At 38.4% G+C, this 9,130-nt stretch overlaps 2 non-coding genes across 2 annotated transcripts; both read right to left on the minus strand.

Moving 5' to 3' along the window:
- Positions 1 to 2,106: 2,106 nt before the first annotated feature.
- Positions 2,107 to 2,189, minus strand: Trnal-uaa (transfer RNA leucine (anticodon UAA)). Its single transcript has one exon. It is a non-coding gene; the product is annotated as a tRNA-Leu (tRNA).
- A 2,114-nt stretch (positions 2,190 to 4,303) lies between these two features.
- Trnal-uaa (transfer RNA leucine (anticodon UAA)) lies at positions 4,304 to 4,386 on the minus strand. Its single transcript has one exon. It is a non-coding gene; the product is annotated as a tRNA-Leu (tRNA).
- Between the last annotated feature and the right edge of the window lie 4,744 nt (positions 4,387 to 9,130).

The raw sequence follows: 9,130 nt of genomic DNA on the forward strand, positions 1-9,130 counted from the left end.
AATCGTGTAAGAGTATTAACAACTGTCGATCTTCTTATTTCCTTAATAATTTGCCTTTTTGATACTTCAACAAACTGACTGGAACTGCAAAAAAGTATGGTAATATTTGGGATTTTGAGTTTGAAATTTTGAGATATGGAAGGAATAATTGCGCATTGTGAAATAACGGCTGGTACAACTATTGCAGCTATTCTATTTCTCCAGGTTCGATACTTCGCCACGACGTGTCATGGCAAACACATTTCCACGTTTAAATTCTTCAAGCATCCTTCAATCATCTTATCACACAGGTTAACTCAGCTAATACCAGAGGTGGGGTTCAAACCCACGCGGACAATCAGCCAATGGAACTAAAGTGCAACGCCTTAACCAACGCCTTAAAGGTTAATAACGTTACTTGAACTTAGAAAAAGTACTAGCAATGATCCCTAATACTCTAAATCGTGTAAGAGCATTAACATCTGTCGATCTTCTTATTTCTTTAATAATTTTCCTTTTTGATACTTCAACAAACTGACTGGAACTGCAAAAAAGTATGGTAATATTTCGGATCTTGAGTTTGAAAATTTGAGATATGGAAGGAATAATTGCGCATTGTGAAATAACGGCTGCTACAATTATTGCAGCTATTCTATTGCTCCAGGTTCGATACTTCGCCACAACGTGTCATGGCAGACACATTTCCACGTTAAAATTCTCATAGCATCCTTCAATCATCTTATCACCCAGATTAACCTAGCTAATACCAGAGGTGGGGTTCGAATCCACTCAAACAATTGTCCATTCGGAACTTAAGTCCAACGCTCTAACCACTCGGCCACCCTGGTTGAAATTTCAGGTTAATAAGGTTACCTGAACTTGGAAAAGGTACTGGCAATGAACCTTAGTATTCTGAATTGTGTAGGAGCATTGACATCTGCCGACCTTCCTATTTCTTTAATAATTTGCTGCTTTGATAATTCATTAAATTGATTGGAACTGCCAAAAGGGATGGTAATCTTGGAGATTTTGAATTTGCAATTTGGTGACATGGAAGGAATAATTGCGCATCGTTAAATAATGGCTGGTAGAATTATTGTAGCTATTCTGTTTCTCCATGTTTGATACTTCGCCCCAAGGTTTCATGGCAAACACATTTCCACAGTTAAACTCTCCAAGCATTCCTCAATCTTCTTATCACACAGGTTAAGCTAGCTAATACCAGAGGTGGGGTTCGAACCCACGCGGACAATTGTCCAATGGAACTTAAGTCCATCGCCTGAACCACTCGGCCACCAAAGTTGAAATTTCAGGTTAATAACGGTGCTTGAACATAGAAACAGTACTGGCAATGAACCTTAATACTCTAAATCGTGTAAGAGCATTAACATCTGTCGATTTTGTTATTTTTTTAAGACTTTGCCGTTTTGATAATTCAACAACTTGACTGGAACTGCAAAAAAGTATCGTAATATTTAGGATTATAAGTTTGAGATTTTGAGATGTGGAAGAAATAATTGCGCATTGTGAAATAACGGCTGGTACAACTATTACAGATATTCTATTTCTCCAGGTTCGATACTTCGCCACAACGTGTCATGGCAAACACATTTCCACGTTTAAATTCTGAAAGTATCTTTTAATCAATTTATCACACAGGTTAACCCAGCTAATACCAGAGGTGGGGTTCGAACCCACGCGGACAATCTTCCATTGGAACTAAAGTGCAACGCTTTAACCACTCAGCCAACCTGGTTGAAATTTCAGGGTTATAACGTTACTTGAATTTAGAAAAAGTACTGGCAATGAACCCTAATACTCTATATCGTGTAAGAGTATTAACATCTGTCGATCTTCTTATTTCCTTAATAATTTGCCTTTTTGAAACTTCAACAAACTGACTGGAACTGCAAAAAAGTATGGTAATATTTGGGATTTTGTGTTTGAAATTTTGAGATATGTAAGGAATAATTGCGCATTTTGGAATAACGGCTGGTACAAGTATTGCAGTTATTCTATTTCTCCAGGTTCGATACTTGGCGATAACGTTTCATGGCAAACATATTTCCACGGTTAAATTCTCCAAGCATCCTTTAATCATCTTATCACACAGGTTAGCCTAGCTAATACCAGAGGTGGGGTTCGAACCCACGCGGACAATTGTCCATTGGAACTTAAGTCCAACGCCTTAACCACTCGTCCACCCTGGTTGAAATTTCAGGTTAATAAGGTTACTTGAAATTGGAAAAAGTACGGGAAATGAACCTTAGTATTCTAAATCGCCCAAGGGCACTACAATTTGACGACCTTCAGATTTTTCAATAGTTTGGCATTTTGTAGTTCAACAAAATGAATATAGCTGCAAAAAGGGATGGTAATGTTTGTGATTTTGAGTATGAAATTTTGAGATATGGAAGACATCATTGCACATCATGAATTAACAGCTTGTAGAATTATTGGGGCTATTCCATTTCACCATGTGCGACACTTCACCACGTAAAGGGATGGTAATATTTGGGATTTTGAGTATGAAATTTTGACATATCGAAGGAATAATTGCGCATCTTGAAATAACGGCTTGTAGAATTATTGGTGCTATTCCATTTCACCATGTGCAATACTTCACCACAACGTCTCATGTTGAGACATTTCCACGGTTTAACTCTCCAACCATACCTCAATCTTCTTATCACACAGGTTAGCCTAGCTAATACTAGAGGTGGGGTTTGGAGCATGGTAATTTTTGGGAAAGCATGGTAATTTTTGGGATTTAGAGTTTGAAATCTTGAGGTCTGGAAGGAATAATTGCACATTGTGAAACAACGGCTGGTACAACTATTACAGATATTCTATTTCTCCAGGTTCGATACTTCGCCACAACGTGTCATGGCAGACACATTTTCACAGTTAAACTCTCCAAGCATTCCTCAATCTTCTTATCACACAGGTTAACCCAGCTAATACCAGAGGTGGGGTTCGAATCCACTCAAACAATTGTCCATTCGGAACTTAAGTCCAACGCTTTAACCACTCGGCCACCCTGGTTGAAATTTCAGGTTAATAAGGTTACCTGAACTTGGAAAAGGTACTGGCAATGAACCTTAGTATTCTAAATTGTGTAGGAGCATTGACATCTGCCGACCTTCCTATTTCTTTAATAATTTGCTGCTTTGATAATTCATTAAATTGATTGGAACTGCCAAAAGGGATGGTAATCTTTGAGATTTTGAATTTGCAATTTGGTGACATGGAAGGAATAATTGCGCATCGTTAAATAATGGCTGGTAGAATTATTGTAGCTATTCTGTTTCTCCATGTTTGATACTTCGCCCTAAGGTTTCATGGCAAACACATTTCCACAGTTAAACTCTCCAAGCATTTCTCAATCTTCTTATCACACAGGTTAAGCTAGCTAATACCAGAGGTGGGGTTCGAACCCACGCGGACAATTGTCCAATGGAACTTAAGTCCATCGCCTGAACCACTCGGCCACCAAAGTTGAAATTTCAGGTTAATAACGGTGCTTGAACATAGAAACAGTACTGGCAATGAACCTTAATACTCTAAATCGTGTAAGAGCATTAACATCTGTCGATCTTGTTATTTTTTTAAGACTTTGCCGTTTTGATAATTCAACAACTTGACTGGAACTGCAAAAAAGTATCGTAATATTTAGGATTATAAGTTTGAGATTTTGAGATGTGGAAGAAATAATTGCGCATTGTGAAATAACGGCTGGTACAACTATTACAGATATTCTATTTCTCCAGGTTCGATACTTCGCCACAACGTGTCATGGCAAACACATTTCCACGTTTAAATTCTCAAAGTATCTTTTAATCAATTTATCACACAGGTTAACCCAGCTAATACCAGAGGTGGGGTTCGAACCCACGCGGACAATCTTCCATTGGAACTAAAGTGCAACGCTTTAACCACTCAGCCAACCTGGTTGAAATTTCAGGGTTATAACGTTACTTGAATTTAGAAAAAGTACTGGCAATGAACCCTAATACTCTAAATCGTGTAAGAGTATTAACATCTGTCGATCTTCTTATTTCCTTAATAATTTGCCTTTTTGAAACTTCAACAAACTGACTGGAACTGCAAAAAAGTATGGTAATATTTGGGATTTTGTGTTTGAAATTTTGAGATATGTAAGGAATAATTGCGCATTTTGGAATAACGGCTGGTACAAGTATTGCAGTTATTCTATTTCTCCAGGTTCGATACTTGGCGATAACGTTTCATGGCAAACATATTTCCACGGTTAAATTCTCCAAGCATCCTTTAATCATCTTATCACACAGGTTAGCCTAGCTAATACCAGAGGTGGGGTTCGAACCCACGCGGACAATTGTCCATTGGAACTTAAGTCCAACGCCTTAACCACTCGTCCACCCTGGTTGAAATTTCAGGTTAATAACGGTGCTTGAACATAGAAACAGTACTGGCAATGAACCTTAATACTCTAAATCGTGTAAGAGCATTAACATCTGTCGATCTTGTTATTTTTTTAAGATTTTGCCGTTTTGATAATTCAACATCTTGACTGGAACTGCAAAAAAGTATCGTAATATTTAGGATTATAAGTTTGATATTTTGAGATGTGGAAGGAATAATTGCGCATTGTGAAATAACGGCTGGTACAACTATTGCAGCTATTCTATTTCTCCAGGTTCGATACTTCGTCACAACGTGTCATGGCAAACACATTTCCACGTTTAAATTCTCCAAGCATCCTTCAATCATCTTATCACCCAGATTAAACTAGCTAATACCAGAGGTGGGGTTCGAATCCACTCAAACAATTGTCCATTCGGAACTTAAGTCCAACGCCTTAACCACTCGGCCACCCTGGTTGAAATTTCAGGTTAATAAGGTTACCTGAATTCGGAAAAGGTACTGGCAATGAACCTTAGTATTCTAAATTGTGTAGGAGCATTGACATCTGCCGACCTTCCTATTTCTTTAATAATTTGCTGCTTTGATAATTCATTAAATTGATTGGAACTGCCAAAAGGGATGGTAATCTTTCAGATTTTGAATTTGCAATTTGGTGACATGGAAGGAATAATTGCGCATCGTTAAATAATGGCTGGTAGAATTATTGTAGCTATTCTGTTTCTCCATGTTTGATACTTCGCCCCAACGTTTCATGGCAAACACATTTCCACGGTTAAACTCTCCAAGCATTCCTCAATCTTCTTATCACACAGGTTAAGCTAGCTAATACCAGAGGTGGGGTTCGAACCCACGCGGACAATTGTCCAATGGAACTTAAGTCCATCGCCTTAACCACTCGGCCACCAAAGTTGAAATTTCAGGTTAATAAGGTTACTTGAATTTGAAAAAAGTACGGGAAATGAACCTTAGTATTCTAAATCGCCCAAGAGCATTACTATTTGAAGACCTTCAGATTTTTCAATAATTTGCCAATTTGATAACTCGACAAAATGAATGGAGCTGCAAAAAGGGATAGTAATATTTGGGATTTTGAGTTCGAAGTTTGGAGATATGGAAGGCATAATTCCGTATCGTGAAATAACGGCTTGTAGAATTATTTGTGCCATTCCATTTCGCCATATGCGATAATTCACCACAACGTGTCATGTTAACGCATTTCCACGGTAAAATCTCCAAGTATCCTTCAATCATCTTATTACACAGGTTAACCCCGCTAATGCCAGAGGTGGGGTTCGATCCCACGCGGACAATCATCCATTGGAAGTTAAGTCCAACGCCTTAACCAATGGGCCACCCTGGTTGTCATTTCGGGTTAATAAGGTTACTTGAAGTTGGAAAAAGTACTGGCAATGAACCTTAGTATTCTAAATCGCGCAAGAGCATTAACATCTGTCGATTCTCTTATTTCTTTAATAACTTGCCGTTTTGATAATTCAACAAATTGACTGAAACTGCAAAAAAGTATGGTAATATTTGGGATTTTGAGTTGGAAATTTTGAGATATGGAAGGAATAATTGTGCATTGTGAAATAACGGCTGGTACAACTATTGCAGCTATTCTATTTCTCGAGGTTTGATACTTCGCCACAACGTGTCATGGCAAACATATTTCCACGTTTAAATTCTCCAAGCATCCTTCAATCATCTTTTCACACAGGTTGACCCAGCTAATACCAGAGGTGGGGTTCGAACCCACGCGGACATTCATCCATTGGCACTGAAGTGCAACGCCTTAATCACTCGGCCACCCTGGTTGAAATTTCAGGTTAATAACGGTGCTTGAACATAGAAACAGTACTGGCAATGAACCTTAATACTCTAAATCGTGTAAGAGTATTAACATCTGTCGATCTTCTTATTTCCTTAATAATTTGCCTTTTTGATACTTCAACACACTGACTGGAACTGCAAAAAAGTATGGTAATATTTGGGATTTTGAGTTTGAAATTTTGAGATATGGAAGGAATAATTGCGCATTGTGAAATAACGGCTGGTACAACTATTGCAGCTATTCTATTTCTCCAGGTTCGATACTTCGTCACAACGTGTCATGGCAAACACATTTCCACGTTTAAATTCTCCAAGCATCCTTCAATCATCTTATCACCCAGATTAAACTAGCTAATACCAGAGGTGGGGTTCGAATCCACTCAAACAATTGTCCATTCGGAACTTAAGTCCAACGCCTTAACCACTCGGCCACCCTGGTTGAAATTTCAGGTTAATAAGGTTACCTGAATTCGGAAAAGGTACTGGCAATGAACCTTAGTATTCTAAATTGTGTAGGAGCATTGACATCTGCCGACCTTCCTATTTCTTTAATAATTTGCTGCTTTGATAATTCATTAAATTGATTGGAACTGCCAAAAGGGATGGTAATCTTTGAGATTTTGAATTTGCAATTTGGTGACATGGAAGGAATAATTGCGCATCGTTAAATAATGGCTGGTAGAATTATTGTGGCTATTCTGTTTCTCCATGTTTGATACTTCGCCCCAACGTTTCATGGCAAACACATTTCCACGGTTAAACTCTCCAAGCATTCCTCAATCTTCTTATCACACAGGTTAAGCTAGCTAATACCAGAGGTGGGGTTCGAACCCACGCGGACAATTGTCCAATGGAACTTAAGTCCATCGCCTTAACCACTCGGCCACCAAAGTTGAAATTTCAGGTTAATAAGGTTACTTGAATTTGAAAAAAGTACGGGAAATGAACCTTAGTATTCTAAATCGCCCAAGAGCATTACTATTTGAAGACCTTCAGATTTTTCAATAATTTGCCAATTTGATAACTCGACAAAATGAATGGAGCTGCAAAAAGGGATAGTAATATTTGGGATTTTGAGTTCGAAATTTGGAGATATGGAAGGCATAATTCCGTATCGTGAAATAACGGCTTGTAGAATTATTTGTGCCATTCCATTTCGCCATATGCGATAATTCACCACAACGTGTCATGTTAACGCATTTCCACGTTAAAATCTCCAAGTATCCTTCAATCATCTTATTACACAGGTTAACCCCGCTAATGCCAGAGGTGGGGTTCGATCCCACGCGGACAATCATCCATTGGAAGTTAAGTCCAACGCCTTAACCAATGGGCCACCCTGGTTGTCATTTCGGGTTAATAAGGTTACTTGAAGTTGGAAAAAGTACTGGCAATGAACCTTAGTATTCTAAATCGCGCAAGAGCATTAACATCTGTCGATTCTCTTATTTCTTTAATAACTTGCCGTTTTGATAATTCAACAAATTGACTGAAACTGCAAAAAAGTATGGTAATATTTGGGATTTTGAGTTGGAAATTTTGAGATATGGAAGGAATAATTGTGCATTGTGAAATAACGGCTGGTACAACTATTGCAGCTATTCTATTTCTCGAGGTTTGATACTTCGCCACAACGTGTCATGGCAAACATATTTCCACGTTTAAATTCTCCAAGCATCCTTCAATCATCTTTTCACACAGGTTGACCCAGCTAATACCAGAGGTGGGGTTCGAACCCACGCGGACATTCATCCATTGGCACTGAAGTGCAACGCCTTAATCACTCGGCCACCCTGGTTGAAATTTCAGGTTAATAACGGTGCTTGAACATAGAAACAGTACTGGCAATGAACCTTAATACTCTAAATCGTGTAAGAGTATTAACATCTGTCGATCTTCTTATTTCCTTAATAATTTGCCTTTTTGATACTTCAACAAACTGACTGGAACTGCAAAAAAGTATGGTAATATTTGGGATTTTGAGCTTGAAATTTTGAGATATGGAAGGAATAATTGCGCATTGTGAAATAACGGCTGGTACAACTATTGCAGCTATTCTATTTCTCCGGGTTCGATACTTCGCCACAACGTGTCATTGCAAACACTATTCCACGTTAAAATTCTCCAAGCATCCTTCAATCATCTTATCACCCAGATTAACCTAGCTAATACCAGAGGTGGGGTTCGAATCCACTCAAACAATTGTCCATTCGGAACTTAAGTCCAACGCCTTAACCACTCGGCCACCCTGGTTGAAATTTCAGGTTAATAAGGTCACCTGAACTTGGAAAAGGTACTGGCAATGAACCTTAGTATTCTAAATTGTGTAGGAGCATTGCCATCTGCCGACCTTCCTATTTCTTTAATAATTTGCTGCTTTGATAATTCATTAAATTGATTGGAACTGCCAAAAGGGATGGTAATCTTTCAGATTTTGAATTTGCAATTTGGTGACATGGAAGGAATAATTGCGCATCGTTAAATAATGGCTGGTAGAATTATTGTAGCTATTCTGTTTCTCCATGTTTGATACTTCGCCCCAACGTTTCATGGCAAACACATTTCCACGGTTAAACTCTCCAAGCATTCCTCAATCTTCTTATCACACAGGTTAACCCAGCTAATACCAGAGGTGGGGTTCGAACCGACGCGGACAATTGTCCATTGGAACTTAAGTCCATTGCCTTAACCACTCGGCCACCAAAGTTGAAATTTCAGGTTAATAAGGTTACTTGAATTTGAAAAAAGTACGGGAAATGAACCTTAGTATTCTAAATCGCCCAAGAGCATTACTATTTGAAGACCTTCAAATTTTTCAATAATTTGCCAATTTGATAACTCGACAAAATGAATGGAGCTGCAAAAAGGGATAGTAATATTTGGGATTTTGAGTTCGAAATTTGGAGATATGGAA

This window comes from Hydractinia symbiolongicarpus, chromosome 2, assembly GCF_029227915.1.
Source record: "Hydractinia symbiolongicarpus strain clone_291-10 chromosome 2, HSymV2.1, whole genome shotgun sequence".
Lineage (NCBI taxonomy): Eukaryota > Metazoa > Cnidaria > Hydrozoa > Anthoathecata > Hydractiniidae > Hydractinia > Hydractinia symbiolongicarpus.